At 41.6% G+C, this 23,634-nt stretch overlaps 1 long non-coding RNA gene across 1 annotated transcript in view; it reads right to left on the minus strand.

Annotated features, from left to right (window-relative positions):
• LOC147712746 (uncharacterized) overlaps positions 1–23,634 on the minus strand; it is a 76,211-nt gene that overhangs the window by 20,754 nt on the left and 31,823 nt on the right. The window contains exon 2 of the long non-coding RNA XR_015295769.1: positions 17,316–17,475. This is a non-coding gene — a long non-coding RNA (uncharacterized LOC147712746). The remainder of the gene's footprint in view (positions 1–17,315; positions 17,476–23,634) is intronic.

Consider the following 23,634-nt stretch of genomic DNA (forward strand, 5'->3'; position numbering starts at 1 on the left):
GCAAGATGTCTGTTGGACAGTGTCATTCAAAAACATAATTTTCTCTGTGAAGGTGCAGGCTCTAAATAAAGCTTCTATCCCCTGCATTTGCCAATCTTTTGTGCCCCGGACAGTTTTTGTCTCAATGTTGTCTTTTTAAAAAGCAAAACCTAGTGAAGACAGCTGAGCATAAAATGCTGCAAAATAAATTAGTTTGGTATTTGTCAACATACTTTTCATTCCTGTCTTGTTAACATTTTTAAAGTAAAATGATTCTGGATTTGAAGTATTAAAACCTGAAAAGTATGGACAATTTCTCAAAAATGCTTTTGAGCTACCCTTTGGTGGCATAGGACAATGTTCCCATTGGTTATACCACAGTACATATCTTGGATTTGCAGATTTGTGCAAGAAATGATGACCATAGTGATTATAACAATACATTTGTTCATAATCCGATGAACCTTCTAAATATTCCTGATTTGTAAACTTTTCAGACAGTCTGATATCATATTATTTTTTTTTAAAATTGTATTTATTTAAGATTGCATAGTATAAATGCAGTAATTACATATTATATCAACATGTGTACATCAGATGAAGAAATCAGTGCGGCACTGCTTCTGCACATTTCAAAAAGGATACAATTTTTAGTTTTCTCATAACTAACCAGAAAAAACAGGCAATCGTCAGTATAAATATAAATCAAATCCGACATTACAGCATTTGAGTATCAAAATTAAGAAGGGTAGACATATTCCGTGGAGTCAGTAAGCAGCATTCGGGCCAAACTTATATCTCTCTATACAAAGACAAGCGGGCGACTTTATCTTCCTATATCTGTTAAGCGTTCGGGTGGGGAGTAAAGCACTCCTGGGCCCTCCGCATCCCATCATCTACACATTTTTGTAAATATGGCATAGTCATGCAAACAAATTTAGGGTAATCACATAGCATCAGTTTGGAATTATACAGTCGGGTTAGTGGGTGTAGCCATGGGGGAGACCATCCTATCACGTGACCACTGCAGGAATGGTTCCCAAATGTCTCTGGGACGTGAGGTAGTTGGCATCAGGTCCCAATAGGCTCCCAGTTGCGTGTGGCCATATGTAACATCTGCCAGCCAGTCATTAAATTTAGGCCTAGTTTTATGCCCCCAGTTCATGGCCACTCGCCTCTTGGCATAGAGTAACAATAACGCATGTAACTTCTGACCTTTGGCTCAGCGTTTTCCACCCAGCCCAGAATGCCTAGGAGCGGAGAAGGGGCATCAGCTCTATTTAGGATTTGATTGATAGCAGCAAAAATTTCAGACCAGTAATCAAATAAAGCCGGGCAGTACCAAGCCACATGTAAAAAAGAAGCACCCTCCTCCCCACATTTCCAACATTTGTCATCGTCTCTAATGCCCATGCGATGGAAAGCTAGCGGGGTGCAGTAGACTCTATGGAGGAACTTGAAGTGTATAAGTCGGAGTTTGTAATTTGGGGAGAGGTCCAATAGCTGCCTACAGCAGAATGACCACTGTTCGTCAGTCAGGAGCGTCTCCAGTTCATTACTCCATAGTTGCTGAGACTTGGGCACCACTATAGGGGATTGTTCTTGCATGGAGCTGTATAGGTGCGAGACAAGTTTCTTCCGGGATGCCCTAGCTAATATGTTTTGTAGAGCCTGTAGGTGTGGCGGCTCCTTAGGAAACCGGTCTCACATTGCCCTGCATGCAGATTTGAGTTTGTGGTGTGTGAATCTGTCTCTAAATGACAGTGGATTGTACTCGTCTGTGACCGGCAGATCCAGGAATGTGCCGTCAGGGTATATGTCCGCGAATGTGCGCAATGTGGATCCAGCGATGGTTACCTCACCTCCACCGTCTTCCAGGCACGGAAGCATGGGATTCTGTTTAAGGGGGATCGCAGGCGCATATAACAGAGATAGGGCAGCTCGTTTTAGCAGTTCACGCCAAGTCCAGCGGAGCATATTGGCTGAGTCTATGTCATTCGACGGCCTGGGAGTTTTGCGATAGAGGGCCACACTCAGGGGAAGTGGAGCAACCATGTCAATCTTCACTGCCACATGGGGTTGGCAAGGTGTAGGGTATGCCCAAAAGTGTAGGTATTGGACTTGTGCGCAAAGTGCGTACAAGTGCATGTCTGGGGCTCCCGTCCCACCCTGCCTAAGTGGAAGCGTTAGCAATGCCCATGAAAGTCTAGCCTGACTCCCAGCCCAAACCTGAGCCAACAAATGTGAGCGCAGACAAGTGAAGAAGTGTTGTGTCAGTGGAATCAGTATGTTTGTAAAAAGGTAGAGTAATTTAGGCAGCACAATCATTTTTATTAGTGCAATTCTACCTGCTAAAGAGAGGGGGAGTTTAGACCATATCGCCACCTTGCTTTCCAGCCAGGATATCGCTCTGCCAAAATTCAGAGTCCAGATCTCTTGGATGTTCAGGCTGATCCAAATGCCTAAGTATTTTACCTCGTTCGCTTCCCATCTTAGAGGGTAATCAGAATGTACCTCGGAGGTGCTGTCAGTGAGAGGGAATATAACTGACTTTGACCAATTTATGGAAACGCCCGACAGCCCCCCGAACTTAACAGACTCTCGCAAAATTGGGTTTAAGTTTTCAGTTGGGTTGTTCACATACAGAGTGACATTGTCAGCGTATAAGGAGATAAGCAAACTCTAAGTACCCGAGTACTGAATCCAATACCCCTGGCGGTATGGTGTTGCCTAATTCTGGCAGCTAGTGGCTCCATGGCAATTGCAAACAATAGTGGTGACAGTGGACACCCCTGTCTAGAGCCTCTGGAGATTGGGAACGGGTCAGATATCATGCCGTTAACTCTAACCCTGACATTAGGGGCAGTGTAGAGTAAGCAGATTCGATTTACAAATAGCGGGCTAAACCCCATACGCTCCAGGATAGTGGCTAGATATGGCCACTCAAGTGAATCAAATGCTTTTGTGGCATCGAGAAAGACCACTGCTGCTTGTGTATCAGGGTGTAGATAATGTATTGTCAAAAAAAACGTTCTTAGGTTATGAGTAGTAGCACGGCCAGGTATAAACCCTGATTGGTCCGGAAGGGCCACGATTGGGAGCAAGGGTTGGAGGCGATCAGCTATTATTTTCGCGTAGATTTTGACATCAACATTAATCAGTGAGAGGGGCCTGTAGGAGTCTATATTCTGGCCATCCTTATCCGGTTTCAGCAATGTAATCATAAGGGCCTCTCTCATCGAGTCCGGCAACACCCCCACCTCCTGCACCTCAGCGAAAACAGCATGTAATCGCGGAGCCAGCTTCACCACATATGTCTTGTAAAAAACTGCTGTGAGGCCATCAGGTCCCGGAGCTTTATTAAGCAGCAGGGCCTTGATAGTAGTGGCAATTTCCTGCACTGTTATGGGTCGATGTATATACTGCCTGTGCGTATTGTTAAATCATACAAGTGCTATGGATTCTAAAAAGGACTCAAGGGCGTCTTTTGATTCAGCATGAGTGGGCTCATATAACTTAGAATAGTATGTGGTGAATGCCTGTAATATTTTGTGTTGTCCCGTTGTCATTTCCCCTGCAGAGTCTATAATTGTGTGTACATGTGTAGGTGGAGAAGTGGTGTTTATCATCCTGGCAAGTGTACGACTGGGTCTGTCTCCCTCCCCGTATCTGCGAGCCTTAGCCTGTTGACCAAGGAATTTCAGCTAACGTTGTGCTTCCTCGGCAAAGTCTAGTTGTTTGGTTTTAATCTGGGATGCCAGTTCAGGCGTAGGATTTACACAGAATAATTGTTCAAGAGCCTTAAGTGTACTCTCAGTCTCAGCCAATGTGATTCCTATGGCTTTCAGAACCCTCGCCCTACGTGCTATGCACTGCCCATGTATAACAACCTTAAAGGCGTCCCAGAGAACTGCCTCAATAGTAACCGAGCCTGTATTGTTGGTGAAGTAATCTGTGATGTCCCGTCTAATTTCCTCTGTAAAGGCTGCATCTTGAAACACGTTAGGCGGAAGGCGCCAAGTGAAGGCCCTAGTAGGGTCTCCCGGAATGTCCAGCTCCAAGAGACAGGGAGCATAATCTGACATGGAGCGGGCCAAAATGTCAACTTTAACAGTCCAGGTGGCCACATCCTGAGATACCAACCAGTAGTCCAATCTGGACCAGGCCGCACGATGTGCAGATATATGTATGTGCCCACTATAGCACCCGCATTACGGGATCTCCACATGTCTATAAGTGAGCCCTCATTCATTATGTCTCGCAGAGCCTGGCTGGCATGTGGATGCAATTGCCTGGATGTGCCCTTCCTATCCAAGGAGTCATCTATGACCACGTTGAAGTCTCCACACTATATAACCGTGGAGCAATCTAGAATAGTGACCCGAGCCCACACCTCCCTGAAAAACTCCGGGTTGTCAGTGTTTGGTCCATACACAGCCACCAGTACCACGTTTTTGCAGAGCAGGGCGCCATGTAATATAACATATCTGCCCTCAGTGACACTGAACGCAGAGTGCTCCCTCCAATCCACACCCCGGCGCAAAAGGATAGCTACACCACTTGCGTAATTTTAAAATATAGCTGAGTATGTGGATCCCCACCTTGAGTGTTTAAGTTTGTGTGAGCACGTGGAATTAATGTGTGTTTCTTGCAAGAAGCAAATATCTATACTATGTCTGAGCAAGTAGCTGTGCATTAGTCTTGACTTTCTGTTGTCTTTTAGGCCCCTTATATTCCATGTTAAAACTTTAGTCACCCCCATTGTCAGTGCTTTTCTCCAGTGTGCCCGTGCTCCGTCCGACTCACACTAGGAACATGTAGATCACAAAAAACACGCAGATTCGTAAATAGTTGACGATATACCAAACTTCCCATTACCCAAATCCACCCCCCCACCCACACCAACCCCCCAATCAGGTTGTGTCAGTAACCCCCTGCTACGCCAATGACGCACAAACAATAGAACAGTTAAATTGTGGGAGACACCCCTCGGAGGCGTGGCATCTCAAGCATACACCCCTGTTCGCACAGTGTGACTGCATCAGTTCAGGCTATTTCTCTAACGGATAAAAACAGGATACAAGTATTACACAACCATACAACCAGACATCTTTGGCATCTTATGGTACTGTAGGAGGAGCATAATGGCATTTTCGGAGGTACAAGGACAATGACATCAGTGACATTATATGTAAGCCCTGCGACATGGCAGCCGCAGGGTATTTGGTGTTCAGTCATTGTCACTCATTTGGCTCTCGGCTTCACCCCCAGTTTGAGCCTTTCTCCTGGATCTGGGTTTACATATATGCAACGCAAATTTCAATGGTGCCATCGTGCACGACCCTTAGTTTAGCAGGGTACATAAGAGAGTATGGGACTTCCGCCTGGAGCAGCAGTTTTTTGGCAGGCAAGAATTATTTGCGCGCAGCCTGCACCAGCGGCGTGAAGTCTGGAAAGAAGGATATGTTATTCCCTGTGTGTGTTATCCTCCCTTTCTCCCTTGCCAAATGAAGTATTAGGTCCCTGTCTTGGTAATTGAGCAGTTTAGCTAGGATCGGTCTTGGTGGAGTACCCAGGGGCGGCTTTTTCCCCAGTGTTCGTGCGCCCGCTCCACAGTAAAGACAGGGGAGAGGTTGGGGTCGAAAATTTCGTGCAACAGCTCAGATACAAAAATCTCCATTTTCCCCATCGCCGTAGTCTCCGGAATGCCTGTGATACGAACATTATATCTTCGAGAGCGCGCTTCGAGGTCATCCGCCTTGGCGCATAGCGCCTCTATTTTCTTTTCCATGTTGGAGATGTGCACTTTGGTATTTTTCTGAAACTCACAGCATTCCATGTGTCTATTTTCTAGGCTATCTAGACGTGTTTCATGTGTGGCAACCTGGGATCGCACATTTTCGAGTTGGGCCGTCATGTTATCCGATTTTGCATCGATACTCTTCAGGCCAGAGCGCACCTCAAGCATTAGTGCCGTTACATCGAGGTCTTGAGGGGCTTCATGCGACGACTCCTCCGCAGCCCCGGATTCCTGCTCAGCCTGCTTGGACAGTCTTTTCTACTCAAACGTGAGCTTCGGCTGTTGGGTGTCACCCCATGATCAAGTGCCTGAAGTCAGCGTGTCCTGCAGTATGGTGCGTTCAAGTTAGCTATACCGACGATGAACTTGCTTCACAGGTAGCTCAATGCGGGGCAGTGCAGATCGTGGTAGATCGAGATAATCATACAATGCCTCTCCACTCTCGTTGGCGGTCACCTAGGCCCTAAGGATAGTCAGACAAGGGGCTCTGCCCGAACAGCACCGCAGGGCCAGCAAATGTCAAATACCACCAGGGCCCAGAGCCCCAAAAACCACTGTTCCAGCAAACAGGTCCCTCAATGTCCAGCGCACTTAAAATGCATGAGATCAAATGGGTATAGCTGGCACTGAGAATAGGCAATCTGGAACAAGATTGAAGCAGTACATTCTTGCAGCAATTTTGTAAGCCACCTCGGCCAACCAGCTCGCCACTGTAGCCAGCACCCACACCTGCCACGTGCACGGCGCACCGAGCGAGGATGCTCCACAGAATGTGGCCGAATCACCAGTTAGTCGTTACCTTAGTGTGGCAGTGGGTCAGCAGGTATTCCGATATTCATGCTCGGAGCTCGGAACCAGTGGGTCCAGTCCCGCAGTCGGCGCCAATCGCGATGACACAGCCCAATCGAAAATGGCGGCAGCACTCGTCTCCGCTTTTAATAACCAATTCCGTGGCAGTTTGGTGGGTCAGTGGGCCTTAATATAGGTTTCTTTCATGCAAATTACCCTCTGCTTATGCAGAGCCTTACCCCACCTCCACATGTTCATGTCCAGGGCCGTCACACGATGCACCGCTTCTCCCTCGATCAGGCCTGTGGGGCCGCGCCCTCAATTAGCACCACGCCCCCGCGCAGGCCTCCAGCACCACCGGATCTTACCGCTAGCTCCAGTCGGACCAAGTGTCCGGGTCCTTTCCAAGAGGTTCTAGTTGACCCAGGGCGCCGGCTCTGCGGTCGATTGTGCCACAGGTCATCCGCTGCCGTTATGAACTGGTCCAGGGTGTGTACGATTAGGAACAGCCAGGATTATGAAAGGATTTCTCTTGCAGTCGGTGGAGCTCGCTGGTTAAGCGGCCATTTCGCTGCTCGTCCAGCCACACCCTGGCCCTGACATCATATTATTAACAGTCTCGAAGTCCCAATCATCAGAAAAGGTACTAGATGAAACAAAGTCATTCAAGGACATTTTGAACTGGTGTAGAATCTTCAACAGCTCTGCCAGGCCTTATATGTCATAATCAGTTCTGTCCTAAGCTATACCACCAGGTATAGGAATGGCTGTGATGTTCACTGATGACAAATCTCTTTGTTCAAAATGAGATTATTTGTGTGGCTTGAGGAGTAAATTGATGTTCTTACTTGCAGTGTCCATTTTAACATATCTTCCATTTATCAGCGTTCCCAAAGTTATTACCAGAGTCAACCAAAGTGGAAGAAAAAGCACAACCAACACAATCCAAAGTTCAATCCATGGTGAAACTAGATAAGTATTTTCCAGGTGATGAAAAAGGTCTATTGCCTGTTCATTGAAAGTTCTTTTTACTGGCATTATTTCAGGTTCGCTTGGATCCTCAGAAAACGTATCAAAGTTAATGAAATAGCCAGAGGCAGTTCTGTCAATTGTAAGAATTGCCTCAGGATCTGTTGAAATTGCTGGAACCTCACGATCACATGCTACATTTGTGTATTCAGATGATACTGCATTGCAGACAGGCGTTTCTTGACAAACTGTTATTTGGGTCTCCAGAGGTATAAGCTCCATAACTTTATTGCATAGTCCTTCATTTCGCACTGCAGATTATTCAAAGGTAATGAGTCTCTCAGTTTGAACCTCTTGGATAGTAGCCAGATTAGGGCGTCTGCTACATTGGCCGAGTCCACTTGGCCTACTGCTTATGATCGGCCACATGATGTGGTTTAATCAGGTCGATGGAGACAAACCTGTTCTCCTTTTTGCCAGCAAGGGGGGACAGTAATACTGTTCTTGATCCGTGGATTGCTAGTACAAGTACTGGTTGTCTGTAAGAAGGCACAAGTTCCTTCTTGTCCGAGATCTTCTCTCTGACTAGATCCCCAAGATTAGGAATCCAGACAGGCCTTGCTGGGACGGTCGGGTTTTCTTCAGTGGTTGTTGGCTTAAGGAACACGTTACTTTGTTTCATTCTTATTTCATTTAAGTCATGTAAAACAGCCAAACGGTCTTTGATATCAAAGGTTATTGGTCTACCACTGAAGTCTGACAATCGAGATCCGATATTAACATTCTGGTCCCAAAAAGGACTTCATATGGAGTGATACCCCCTAGAGAACATCTTGGCAGATTATTAAGACTACACTGGACACTTATTAAAGGTTTGACCCACCCGTCACCTGAGCCTAATACTAGGCCTGGGTGGTAAATTCCATTCTGTTCGCGGTATTTGCGGAATTTGGATAATTTTGCGTTCCGTGAAGAACGCGAAATTGCCCACAATTTTTTGCTTGTTTGCGTTCTCAAAATGCGTTTTCTCAAGATATTTCCCCCCAAGCACGCAAACAGCGATTGTGAAAAGTAAAAAAGCATTGCAAACAAGCAATTTCGCGTGTTCGCAGAATTTCTGCATGTTCCCGGAGATTTTTTACCATTTTGCAGAGTTTTGCGTAGCGTGATTACGCAAATTCCGCCCACCCCTATCTAATACCCTAGCTGTTATAGATTGCTTTATGTCCCGTTTTTTTCTCTCCACTACCGAATTTCCCTGAGGATGGAATGGACTATAGTACCGCAATGCAACGCCCAATTTGGCCATGGTCTCCTTGTAAGCTCGAGAGCTAAACGCAGGACCCTCGTCAGAATGTAGCATGCTGACTGCATATGTACCCATAAAGACTCACAAATCTTTTATACCAGGCCACATCCAAATGAATCTTGAACACGAATCCACTACAACCATGATATATTTATAGTTACTATCCCTCTGTAAGGGATCGCAGTGGTGCAGGTAAACACAAGCTAATGGTTTATCTGAAATTAACAGGAGCATCTGCGCAGGAAGTGTCACTATAGAGACTTTCATCTTTTGGCAGATTTCACATTAAAAAAACATAGTTTCTGGTTTATTTCCTCATGCGTGGCCACCAGTTTCTCTGTTTTAATAATGACACTGTGGCGTAAACACCTGCGTGTGCAGACTAGAGGCAAGCCCTTCATGTGCTGCTAAGATTAGTCCTAATCTATGTTCCATTTTTGGTATTACTCTATCCCCCACTCCAGGGATTCGAGCAAACGGAACATTGTTTGCATCAGTTATATACGAGTATTTGAGTGGAACCCCTCTAGGTAATGTTTTTCCACTGTCTTTGCTTGTTGATTGCAGCTACGGAAGCCATTTGCACATCTGCCTTCGCAGCTTCATCAGCAAATGAATTCCCTTCAACGTGAACGCCATCACATTGATGACTCAGTGTATGTATCACATGAGTGTTTTGTAGTTCCTGTCGTAACTTAACTACTTGTTCCCAAAGCATTTTATGCTTGATTGTGCCACCTTGTGCATCTTTGTAATCGTTTTGAATCCAGTTCTGTACGTATACATTGTAAGATTGAACACAATAATATGAATTGAACACTATGAGTGTGGGGAATTCGCGGTCCGTATTCTCAAGCTTCATCTTGAATACTTGTAGTTCAGCTCGCTGAGCTGTTCAATATCCTAAAGGTTGTGTTTTAGTGACCATTGGTCGGAATTTGCTATCGCGCCAATGACCTTTAACGATCGCACACGTCGCACTATAGGCTTGTTTACCCCTCTTAGCGGGTTATGCTGATCCGTCAGTATAAATTATTCATTCATACTGCTCTGAAGACAGAATTTCAGTAGGCAGAGGACATTCTTGTTCGTATTATAGAAATGCTTGTCGTTTCAAATATGGATCAAAAACATATTTAACGTCTGTTGCAGCAAGAGAATTAACCCATTGTATCGATCTCAGATGTAAAGCTTTTGCATTTGGAATGCTCACTTTTGTCACTGCCTCTAAGGCAGGTACAGGTGTAACAACCATAATTCGTTTACCCTCTATGAGGGCTCTCTCTTTTGCTACTGCAGTTTGAAGCACTGTCAGATTTTTTTCTGTAGAGGTGAATTTCATTTCTGCTTGTGTGTTCAAGTGTGATTTATATGCTATTGGTACTTTTCACCTTCGTTAAAAGTTAAGTACGTGAATCCGCATTGTCCTGGAATGATTCGGATCACTAAGTTGCGTACGTTTACACGTGTTTCAAATGTTTTGTTGCTAACATGTCTGTTTGCAACAAACGCAAATTTTTTGAGTCCAATTAACTGTTTTAAAATCAGATTTGATTAATTCATAGAGAGGTTTAACCCTTTCTGCGTAGTTTAGAATGCAAGTTCTTCCGAAATTCAGGAAACCTAGAATTGACTACGTTTTTCAGTGTTTTTGGAGGTTGGAGCAGCGCACATTTCTGTAGAAAGTTGGCTGCCAGGATTTTGCCTTCACTTGATAATTCATATCCTAGAAAGAGGACGTTGAGGTGGGCAATTCTAGATTTTTTTAACTTGAATTTGTACCCTTCTGAGACTAATCCAAGTACAATGGTGTTCACCCTGTTCAAGTGCCTATCCAAGTCATCGTCTGTTAGATAAATGTCATGTACACATGATAGTGCTTCATCATCATATGTTTACAGTAACTTTGTTCCACTTGATGAAAATAAATAATCCAGGACTATTCTTGAATCCTTGTGTGAGACAAAAGAATTGACCCTGTGTCCCCATCATTGAGCAAGCAGTCAAATACCTACTTTCTGGTGCAATGTGCTGTCACAAGAAACCGTTAGAAATATTAAATGTGGTTTTATATGTTTTACTCACAATGTCATTCATCAATGCTGCACTGTGTGCATTTTGTACTGCAAAGGTTTTGCAACAGGAGTTTAAATGTCTGTAATCAAATACTAGAAGATATGTATTGCCTGGTTTGGAAACAGGAAACAAAGTACTGTTCATTGACGAGGTGCATGTTTCAATCACACCTTGGTATTCAAGTTGATCTAATATCTCCCTGACCTGTTTTTTAGCTTCTTGCTTAACTGGATGCTGCCTTTGTGCAGTCGGTTGTTTTTTTAACTGGATTTTACGATGAGGAGAATCCTCATCCCATCCTACATGATTTTTATATAATGCAGGAGCCTGGGCCACTGCCCATTTCCTGGCAAAGGTATATATTAAATGAATTGGAATTTGATTGGTGAAGGCTGGCATAATGATGTCTTCGCCATGTGGGCACTCCCTGACAAATTGTGGTGGCCAGTCTTGTTTAGCTAGAAGAATGTCATAACCCTTTGAAAGTCGCTCCCAACAGAGTGCTCTCACTTTTCTTGGTATGTCCCTCTCCATCTGGAGTGTTATTTCATATACCTTATGTGGACAACTAACCCTGGTATCCGCAGTTTCAACTTGAATTAATTCATTCAAGTCCACTGTCTCCAGATGATACTTCAAGTTCTTGCGAGCTATGGTGACTTCTGCTGCGCTGTCCAACATTGTCTGAGCCCATTCCCCATTCTTGAGTTGTGTCTGATTTTTAGACCTGCTACTTTCTTTTTGGTGAATTGAGGTTTCTTGTTTTTCCGAACGTGTTGGTCGTCTTTGGACTTCACACGTTCTTCCTTGTTTTCTGACCGTCCTCTTCTTTCTGATTTCTGTGATGAAGTCTGAAAGGTACGAGAGGAACGTGTATCAGTATCTTGAAATCTATCAGGTTTTCTCAAATTATCCCTATTCCCGAGGTTATAACTCCTTTCAGAGGGCTCCTTTTGAGGAGATCTACTTCGGGATTGACAACGCTTCTCTTTAGACATTTGTTTTGTGTTTACCCACTTCTTTTTATTAGGAGTAGGAGTGTTTTTGGTAAAGACCTTTTCAGGACTTTCTGACAGTTGGGGTTTAACTGTGTTCCCACCCAAGCTGTCTCTGCCTAATTCTTCATAGGATTTTTCAATTATTCTGGCCAGTTCTTCTGGTTGCTCAGTTACATCAAATTCCCTTAACTTTTGATGGATCGCCATGGATGCTGCTTCACCTTTAATATTAATTATAATATTGTTGATACCTGTTTGAAATCTTTCAGTAATTTCATACCTAGATTTAAAGCAGGCTCTGCCCAGTATTCATTTTTAATTTGTTTCAGGACGTCTGGTATTACCGCCATAGACGGAACACCATGTGTTTTAGTGTAAATAGCAGCAAAGACTGTACCACAAGTGTCGCAGTCCTCCAGATGTGGTGCGATCCCCATTGGTAAACAGATTGTTAAAATTCTGTGTTTCTCTTGAGGAGTAGTATTCGGAAATACTTCCTCGATTTGCGTAATTTTTAGAGCTATCCAGAATGGAATTTGTTCCCGTTTTGCGGGTAATTTACCAACGACCAAATGTAGAGTCTTTATTTGTGTTCCCCTGGTGAGGGGGATGCTGTGGAATCATTATTGCAGGTTGGACTGTAAGAGTCTGCATGACATATTGAACCAATTGTCTATAAATTGTTATTAGCTCTTTCAATTGAGCTAGTAGTGCCACATCTGTCATTTCATTGATTTCAGGATGTGGAGTATAGCTGGCTAAAACCGGCCATGTTACTCCTGATCTACCTAGTGGACCGAGCCTGGTAATGTGATTTATATGTTTTAGGGCGCCTTTAAACCAGAGAGCATGCTCTTAGTATGTTAATGGAATTTCAATATCCTCGAAAGGAATGCATTCCTCTGGTGGTTCATCTTCTTTGTAGAAGTGAAACACTTTTGTTACTGGATTTGCTTCGGGGAAGACTATCCATGAATAGAATACCTCTGTCTGGTGATATTCATGTACCTCTATCACAAAAACGACCCTACCACCTGTTGCTGATAGGCCATTTCTAATACGTTTTTAGTGATGTCTCTCCTTAAATTTTCTGAAAAGCTTATAGAATCCTCATCGGTTTTGTTAAAACCTGTTGTGTTGAAAGCTTGTACGGCATCGTCGCCTGTAGCTCCAATTGCCACGGGATTGTTACCTCTGTTTAGGGACATTTTTTATTGACTGAAAGTTTGCAGAGCAAGCTTCAAGGAAACAAAGATAAGGTGCACAATATTTTGGAACACTGTATCCTTCAACATTGAACAAACCAAAAACTAATACATAGGATTTTTGCCCTACTCAGCTATGGCGGATATTTTCTTTTACCCACTCCAGACGTCTATTGGAGTATTACAGAAAAAGGGGTCTCTGAGAAAAGCACAACTGAGTTGCTTTAGTATCTAGTTTTAAATTAGTGCCTTACCAAAAGTTGGGTGCCATGTAGTGTAGTTCCTATATTCCCAATAGGCTCTGCACATTGGAATAATATATCCTATAGATTTGACGTAGGACTTAGGTCAATAGGTCTCTATCGAATATTCTAAACTTGATAGTGAGTGCCAGCTAGCTCGGAGGTCACTAGAAACGTTATCGAATTCAGAAGAAGGGATTAGTTTCTGACAACCGCATAAACATGACAACTTTGTTTCCCAAGAATAAGACTATATCTCTCAGATTTGTGGAAACAATAGATAACTAGTTCACTCAGTCAATCATTTCTCAGAGTTGCAGAGAAATAGAGAGACTGGCGTTTTCAATGAAACGTTTATTGAACAGTCTTCTTTCTCATGCAAGAGAGGTGAACTGCTACAATCGTCAGACAGAATGCAAAGTATAATGCGTACAGCGAGAATAGTATTATGAAATAATACTGTAAGAGCATTGTATGTTTTCTAAGCCATATAAAAATACACACATAAATAACATAGACTAAAATAGTCAACTGGTGCTTCTAAAATACGCCTACCCCAATGTACCTAACCTAGGTCTAGTACGAGGGAGGAAGTAAGTATGGTCTTTAGCATAGGTTTAGTTTTTGCCAAGAATCTACCAAAGGTTTCTCTAGGTTCTAATCAGCCCCATACCTTGTTAGAATGAAGGAGGTCTGGTATCTCTTTCTCGGGACTCGATTTCCCAACACCCCACAAGGGGACTCAGAAACACTGTAGCTGGATTCTTGGCAGAGAAGGGCAGCTTCCTGATCAGTGCGCCAGCTGGAGAGTCGGCTTCCTTCGGCGCTTGCTGTAGCGAGCTGCGTAGGGCAAGTCGGTCATCGAACCACCGTGCCTTACTATAGCAACTGAAGGTATATTTATACCTTGAAGGGGTTTAGGAATGTCATGTTTGACGTAAAGTCGGGCATACGAACATCATGAATGAACCCTGGGAAATACTTGGTTATTGTAAAGTAACTGAGTTCTTGGAGACATCAATATTCAAGCAAGGGGAAGTCCCTAATGGCTTAAGCTACTTTTCCAAGAAATCGTTGTGATGATTGGTGAACAGATGGAAGTAGCCACGCCTGTAATTGGGTAGCATGGGCTATGCCTAAATAAGGGCTTGATCTCTATGCCTATATAAGGGCAATGTGAATGGTACCTATATAAGGGCATAAATCGGGAAAATCCATTTGGAATCTAAAACGCCACACAAAAAAGTGGTATGTTTGTAAAAAATATTACTAGTTTTATTGAAGATACATTTTTGAACTCCTGGAAGGGTTCGCGACTCCATCGCAATGCTACACTGCAGCATCCCTTTGAATTTGCGACTCCACTAAGTTACAGAACCAGATTGGGCACTTTCAGAAGAGAGTTATAAAGGGTTAATATGTTTATCCAATAGAAATGGGTTTTAGAATTTGAAAAAATTAAGTATTCTGATTTGTTACTTACATTTATTTCTGTGCAAATTGGGAGGAAAAATGTTACCATTACTAATTTTACCTAGTTGAGAGTGGTGCATCACATTTATTGTGTGGCAAAGAATATTGTTTAGGAGTTTCAGATATTTTCATATTCTACAATAGTATTTCAGATGTGAGGTTCAAGTATGTAAGGTGTGTTATGTATTGTGTAAGAGTGATTCAGTGTTTGTGACAACATTTTTTAACTTTGAGATGCAGTATTGATAATGTTTGAGAAGCATTAGAGAAATATGAGGTTTAAAATATGTTACCAAATGTAGGAACCTGTATTGTAGTCTGTATAATTGTAGTGAAATGAATATTGGAAATAGGTTGTGCATACTGATTTGTGTGCTTCCTGAGCATGTAATGAAAGTAGTAGAGAAAACGGAGGTTTAAAACATGTTTGCAGGTGTATTCACCTGCATCCGATTCCATATAAATCTATGTCTGAGAAACATCTATTACAACACAGGCATTACAATGCAATACAATGCAAGTTCCATTACAATGCATACTATTGCAACACATTCTATTAGAACACATATGCATCACTGACCAGCACCTTCCCTGAGGTAAACACCTTGCGGGTCTATAATAGTAATTTTTTTTCTAATGGTACATGTGTTGTAATGGCTTGCGTTGTAACATATCATGCCTCAACACACATCTTATTGGAGCTACTACAGGATTAAGTTACAGAAACCTGGATCCCTTAACCATATAGGCATCAAAGTAGCACTTGAATACAGAGTTCAATACTTGTCTGTCCTGTATAATGAGCAGAAAGTGAGCCATAGATTTTTTTCTACACAAATTTAGAGAGCATGTGGTGTGCAACAGAGGTATTTTAGTTTCTATAGGCTTCTTTAAGTGTGTCATCTCAGCAGAAAATGTCAGAGACACACTCATTGACGTCTTGAGAAACATGCTGAGACTCAGAAGAGTGGCATGAGAAGAGTCGGCCTTTCATCTTTGCATAGGCATGACACTGTGAGCTGTCAGTGTATAATCAAACTGCAAGAGAAAAGTGAGGCCTTAAACATGTTGATATCCAAGTTCATTTGAGTTTCTGGAAAGGTACACTTAAAGTAGGCTGCATACATTCAGGTGTTTGCTTTAAATGGAAAGGTACTCTGTCAAGTTTGAATATCTGCTTGCTATTATGTTTGAGGGATGTCTCTACATCTAAATGTATTCTGGCATGTGTTGTGCAGCTGATGACCCTAACTTAAAAACTATGGGCCAGAAGTATGACCATCTTCCATGTGCAAAATAATTCGCAAAATGATTTGCACATGCAAAAATGGGCTTACACAATGTGCGAAAGGCACTCGCAAATGATAAATATACATTACGATAGAATAAGATTCGCAGGAAAAGTGACCACTTTTTGCATCCCCATAATAGTGAATCACAAATTGCGACTCGCTTAATCACATGTATGGAGCAATCGCATATTGCGACTATGCTCAAATAGGCCCATTTGCACATGCAATTTAGTACTAACTAGAAACAGGTGGTAACCAGGCCCAACCTATAAAATCAGCCCAATTCCCACAAACAGAACAGTTGGCATTTTAGTTTTGGTGTAAATCTGGTATTGGCATATCTAGACTTTCTAAGCAAGATGCTAGAGTATAGTGTGGTTTAAAGCATGTTAGCAGAAGTATTAACCTTTATTGTAGTCAATGTAAGTCTTTGGAAAGGAACATTCCAAGTAGGCCATAGATAGCGAGGTGTGTGCTTTAAAATGAAAGCATACCCTGCTAAGTTTGATTGCCTAACTGCTAGAATATCTCAGGTATGTGTGCACTTTTTCATGTATTCTGACATGTGTGGTGCTGCTGATGACCGTAACTTAAAAACTGCGGGCCCGATTCACATAAGTATTCTGAGACAAAATCCTCACTTTACACATTTTGGTATTCACAAAGGGCATTTAGTAGTAGTAAAGTTAGGATTCCTAACTCTACTACTACTAAACTCAGACAAAATCCTAACTTTACAACTTTTGGTATTCACAAAAGGAATTTAGTAGAAGTAAAGTTAGAATCCTAACTTTACTACTACTTAATGCCTTTTGTGAATACTGAAAGTCGTAAAGGTAGGTTTTCATCTCAGTTTAATAGTAGCAAAGTTAGGAATCCTAAGTTTACCACTGCTAAATTCCTTTTGTTAAAACCAAAAGTCATACGGTTAGAATTTTGTCTCAGATTACGTTTGTGAATCGGGCCCTTAGTAGCTTATTATTCAGCTGCATACATCTTGTCAGAGCTACTACAGCAATCAGTCACATTAGTCCGGATCCTTTATCTATGTAGGTGTCACAGATGCACTCAAATACAGAGTTTATTATCTGTCTGTGCTTTATAATAAGCTGAACGTAATGCATACATCTTCATCTACAGAAATTTAGAGAACATGTGGTGTGAAACAGAGGTACTCTCTTACCTATAGACTTCTTTACAAGTGTCATCTCACCCCAAAAAGGTAGAGACACAATTATTCACATCTTGAGAAAGATGCTGAGACTGAGAACAGTGGGATAACAGGAGTCAGAGTTTCCTTTTTGCGTAGGGCGAAGATTGTGAGCTGTCGCTCTATAATGAATCTGCAAGAGAAAAGTAAGGTTTAAAACATGTTGTTGGATGTATTATTCTTTTTCCTGGACCATACGAGTCTCTTCAAAGGTACACTTGAAGTAGGCTGTATAAATGTAGGTGTCTCCTTTAATCGGAAACTGTACTCTGTGAAGCTTGAATATCTGCTTGCTATCACGTCTGAGATATGTCTCTACTTCTACATGTATTCTAACATGCGTTATGCAGCTGATGATCCTAACTTAAAAGCTATGTAACTTATCATACAGCCGGACAATTGTTGTCAATCCTACTACAGCATTCAGTTGCTGAAGCCTAGATCCTTTATCTAGGTATGCAATGCATAACAGAAGCACTGGAATGCAGAATAAAAAATCTGACTACCATGAATAATGAGCAAAAAGTGATGAATACATCTTCTTCTACAAAAACTTAGAAAATAAAAGGATACAGTACTTTATTAAAGTTTTCTGCCAGAGTTTCAAGCATTTACAGCTTTCCTAATGTGCATAATTATACATGCTACATATTTACTCATAATTAAGACAATGGCAATGCAATTGTAAGTAACTGCTTATCAAATAATATGAATATTAATATGTCATTAATTTACAATATTCATTGATGTAATAGACTATTGAAACTGTTCTTTGATTTTTAGACAGTTACTTTATGGAGATAGTAATAGCTTGCGACGCGACTCCAGCAATGCGCCACCTTTATGGCACAGATGCGTCACACATCTGTGCCGTTTTTGGCCCATGGTGCGCCGCATTGTAAATGCAGCGCACCATGGGTGGCGGAGCAGCGGCGCAAAATAACTGGCGCATCCCTGGGGATGCACCAGTTATCAGAAATCTTGTTGATAGTGTGTACAAAATGGAAATATATCAAACATTCATCAGAGACTGAAAAAAGGAAATAAGAGAGTGTTGAAGGTGCAAATAAAAGAAAAGTCGAGGGTGATGATGACAATGTAGGATACCAGTAGGAAAACATTTCAGGTATCAACTGTTATGCTAATGTGATTCTGAATATTGTGTTTCATTTACTACATCTTTATCCGGAAATCATGGAAAATTGATTGTGAAAAAAGATTCTGTTCTGCACTACAACATTTATTTCAACAGTTGGGAAGTAACAGAATTAAAATACATACTGCTTCTGGATTTCAACATCTTTTAGATATATGTGCTGATTCATTGACATTTACTCCAAACAGAACAAGATGCACAAGAATTTCTAATGCTCAGGCTTGGAGTATTAGAAGATAAAGGAATACACATTGATAACTTATTTGAACTAAGTTACAAATGGGGCCATAGGTGTGAAGAATGCTTATTTTCTTCTACCAATAAAATATGTAGAGAACAGTTCCTATACTTAACAATCGCAGTCTGCAAATCAATACCTTTTAACAAATTGATTAAAGCATCAAATTAGGATTTTCCCATTGTAGTTCAGAGATGTTATCTACATTACATATTGAAAGATTTGGAAAATATTGCATTTTAATGTTACACTGCTATAGAGCAAATGGAAAACAATTAGAAACAAAAATTTTAAATTTTAAAGGAAGTCAAATATCTATTTCAGGTAGAGCTTATAAAACAGTGGCTAGTATTTTCCATGATGGGCCTATGCCAACATCTGGACACTATACTGTTTATTTAAGGTGATAGAATGGAATGATACATTGCAATGAAGCTTACCTGGAATTCAAACCTAGATTGTCTTCTCAATTACCAAATTCTTATCTGTTATTTCTCTAGCCAAGGTTTTGTGAACATCATTCAGTCTATTGGGGAAGATGCTAACAGAAAATAGGAAACACTGCAATCCATTACTGTTTATAATTAGTGTTTAAATTTGTATTTGACCTAATAGATATAACATTTTGAAAATTGTGTTTAAAAGCAAATAGTTTATATATTTGTTGTCAAAATTGTAGCAGATGTAAATGAGATTGTACATTTTTTCAAATGTATTTGTAATAAATAATAGAGTTAATGTAGATTAAAGAGTGATTAACGAAGGATAGATAGGAAAACTCACAGTTACACATATTGATAATTATGTCCTATGCTGATATTTTTTGTGTAAAATCAATTCAATAGTTTTTTTCCTGCTGTTCAATGATGATGCTACATTCAAGTCACTGTGTATGGTGAAGTTATATACAATCTGAGAACACCAAAAAAGGGAAACTGAAAATTTGATCTAATTATAAAATAATGTTATGTTATCAAAAATTGAATATTATAATTCCCCTAATATATTAAAATAAAATAATTGATTTTCTTTTTCTTCTTAATAGTAGGTACTGTTTAACGTTGAACACTGTTTTGATACTGTTTAGGATAATGCTACTCTAAAACAGATTTAATGGATTATGTATCTAAATTATTTGAAAGGTAAGAATGCATAATACAATATCCATACTAATATAACAAAGAGAGAGCCCAAACCTTTGAGGCAGGTAATCTCAGGAACCACAGCACCAATCACAACACCCAATACAGAGTTGGAAAGGGCAGTTGCAGCAGAAGAACATAGGCTATGCAGACGCCCACCATATTCATTTAAAAGGTAAAAGAACATTGCCAGCTAAGTAGTCCCTTGTGGGCGTGTCTGCATTGTGCTGTGGGCGTGTCCTGGGGGCGTGACAAACGATGGGGGCGTGTGGTACATCCCACCCTTCATGCCATGTCTCATATTGTGTGCTAATCCCACCCTGCTCCCTTTAAATACCCCTGCACCCCATAATCATAACCCACCCTTACTCCTTAAAATACCCCAACACCCTTAAACGCTAACCCATCTTAACCCTATAAATATACCCTGTACCCCAAAACCCAAACCTATCCCTAAACCCTAAAAATACCCCTGTACCCAAAAATCCAAACTTAACCCTGAACCCTGTACATACCCCTGTACCTCAAAACCCAAACCTACCCCTGAACCCTAAAAATATCCCTGTACCCCAAAACCCAAACCTAGCCCTGAAACCTAAAAATACCACTGCACCCCAAAACCCAAACCTACCCCTGAACCCTAAAATACCCCTGTACCCCAAAACCCAAACCTGCCCCTGAACCCTAAAATACCCCTGTACCCAAAAACCCAAACCTAGCCCTGAACCCTTAAAATACCCCTGTACCCCAAAACCCAAAACTACCCCTGAACCCTAAAAATATCCCTAAACCTAGCCCTGAACCCTAAAAATACCCCTGCACCCCAAAACACATACCTATCCCTAAACCCTAAAACTACCCTTGTACCCCATAACCCAAAACTATATCTGAACCCGTAACAAACCCAAACACACCAAAACATATACCTCAGTACCCCAAAACAAATACCCCTATACTCATACTTACCTTATCCAAACATTAAAAAAACATGCTTTTACCAGTCATGCATTTACAACGAATTTCGTTGTAAATGTATGTGTGGTAAAAGCATATAAAATGTAATGCCATGCGTTATAATGGCATTGTGGAGTCATGGTACTTTTGTAATGAAAGTATTCGGAGTGATGGTATGCGGAAAAAAGTTGCGGAAAAATGGGTGTTTACCCTCCCCTCTTATGTACATTGGTGGCACGGCGGCCCACGTCTCCAGCAACATACTCATATTTTTTCATCACCCATTTGAAAAATGCACAGGTCTGTCTCATTGATGGCCAGCACCGACATACACTTTTAGACACACCTCCCGCCACAAGTTCTAGAATTGCAAACTTTAGAGTTGGGGAGCTACATTCGAATCTTGGCATCAGCTCAACATCCTGCGATTCCAGGCAAATTGCTTTGTCTCCCCGTGCCTACCACAAATGAATCTGTTCTTCTGTAATGTAAATTGTGCTCATGCCATGTTGTCGAGTTTGCGCTATATAATATTGCAAGGAAAAATAAAGTAGGGAAAAGTTGTTCACACACTACTGAACGCGCACTCTTAAGTGCATCAACAGTGCACTGTGAATCGGAGCGTTTCACAGGACTGTCACAGGTAAGAAATGCTATCAAAACAATATCCTACAAAACAATATACTACTGGCCGGCAGCAATTCATACCCGGACAACGTCGGGACGGGCTGCTAGTTCATAATAAAATGGAGAAGGGTTTAAGCTATATGAATATGTTATTTGTTTCTTATATGAATAATTCATTATTGTTAGACTATTTGAAAAGAATCATCCTACTCCAGAGACGCAGTATCACACTTTCTGCAAAAATGCATACACCAATAAAAGTTCTTCAAAACATAGTATTTCTTTGTGACTTTTAAAACATGTTGCAATTACCTTTATGGTAGATTATATTATTCTCCACAAAGGTATAATTGAAGTAGTACATAGATAGTGATATCTATGCTTGAAACTGAAAGTCCATTTTGGTAAATTTAAACATTTGACAGTTTTGAAGTCTAACGTATCTTCCTATTTGATCAAGTATTTTAATATATATCATGGAACCAAAAGGCCTAAGTTTAGAACTATAGAATCTCATGTATATGGTACAATGCATGCACTCATCCATTCATTCATAAACTACCCATACCCTCATGAATCACACCACAGAGCCACTAGCAATGCACACATATAATTTCACACCCAGTAGTAATACAGTTATCCAGTCATGAAAGCACTACTCATAGACTGATACAATCACTTAAGCACAACTCATGTACTCATCCATTCACTCATGAAGTACCAAGGCAGTCACTCATCCATTCATTCAATCACTACCCATACACTCATGAATCATACCACATAGCTACTAGCAATGCACACATAGAATTATACACACAGTAGTTGCACAGTTATCCAATCATAATAGCACTACTAATATACTGATACACTCACTCAGGCACAGCTCATGTACTCATCCATTCACTCATGAATTGCCACTGCAGTCATTCCATTTAGCCAGGCACTAGTATGTTAGTATTTTAATTATCAAGTCACTTTCTTTCCACTCATTCATTCACTCAGGTACTTACAATGTACTCATTCAATCATGCTGTCACTACCTGTTCACTCATCTATTCACTGAGGCACTATTCATGAGTAATACATTCACTCATACATAACTCATGCACTCATCCATTCACTCAGCCACTACCCTTGCCCTCATGCATTTACCCAGGCACTGCTCAACCACACATCCAATCAACCAGTCACTACTGGTGCAGTCATGCATTTACTCAGGCAGTACATATAAACTCATCCATTGACTCAATCACTACTCATGCACTCATGCATTCACCTAGGGACTGCCTCTACACTCATACAATCAGTCACTAACCTTGCACATATCTGTTCACTCATGCACTACCATGCACTAATCCATTCACTTACATACTACCCATGTACTCACCTAATCAGTCAGGCACTATCCATGCACTCATGCATTCACCCAGCATTACCCTTGGACTCGGCCAATCACTCAGGGACTACCCATGGACTCATTAATTCAATAAGACGCTACCCATGCAGTTATCCAATCCCCCATGTGCAATGCTTGTACTTGTCCAGTTACCCAGGCACTAACCATACCCTTATCCAATCTCCCAGGTACTATCCATGCAGTCACCTAATCACCCAGGTACTCTCATTGCACTCCTGCATTCACTCAGGCAGTACCCATGCAGTCATTGTATCACCCAGCCACTATCCATGCACTAATCAATTCATTTAGGTACTACCTAGGAATTGATCCACTCACCTAGGCAATACCCTTACACTAACGTTATATATGAGGTGCTACCCATGCTCTCATCCATTCATTCAGCCACTACCCATGCACTCATCCATTCACTCAGCCACTACCCATGCAGGCATCCAATCACCCTTGTTCTAGTTATGCACTCAACATTTCACTCTAACAGTAACCTTGCACTCATAAATTGTCGTGATTACAAGCAGCGCAAGAACACGCATGCGCCACTAACCTTAATCCAAAGACCAGCAGGGACGATAAGAAGATAGTCCTCAAAGCCTCTCTCCGTAATACCTCAACACTGGGTACTCCACCACTGTTTAAGGGAATCAGGAAAGAGGCCGCGAGGTGAATGGGCAGGGAACGTCTAGGGTGCTTCGGATGCCTCAGATACACACTACCATAGTAGACACAGGGGTCGATAGTACTGTGAGAGGATACAAAAG

Source organism: Lissotriton vulgaris, chromosome 5, assembly GCF_964263255.1.
Source record: "Lissotriton vulgaris chromosome 5, aLisVul1.2, whole genome shotgun sequence".
Lineage (NCBI taxonomy): Eukaryota > Metazoa > Chordata > Amphibia > Caudata > Salamandridae > Lissotriton > Lissotriton vulgaris.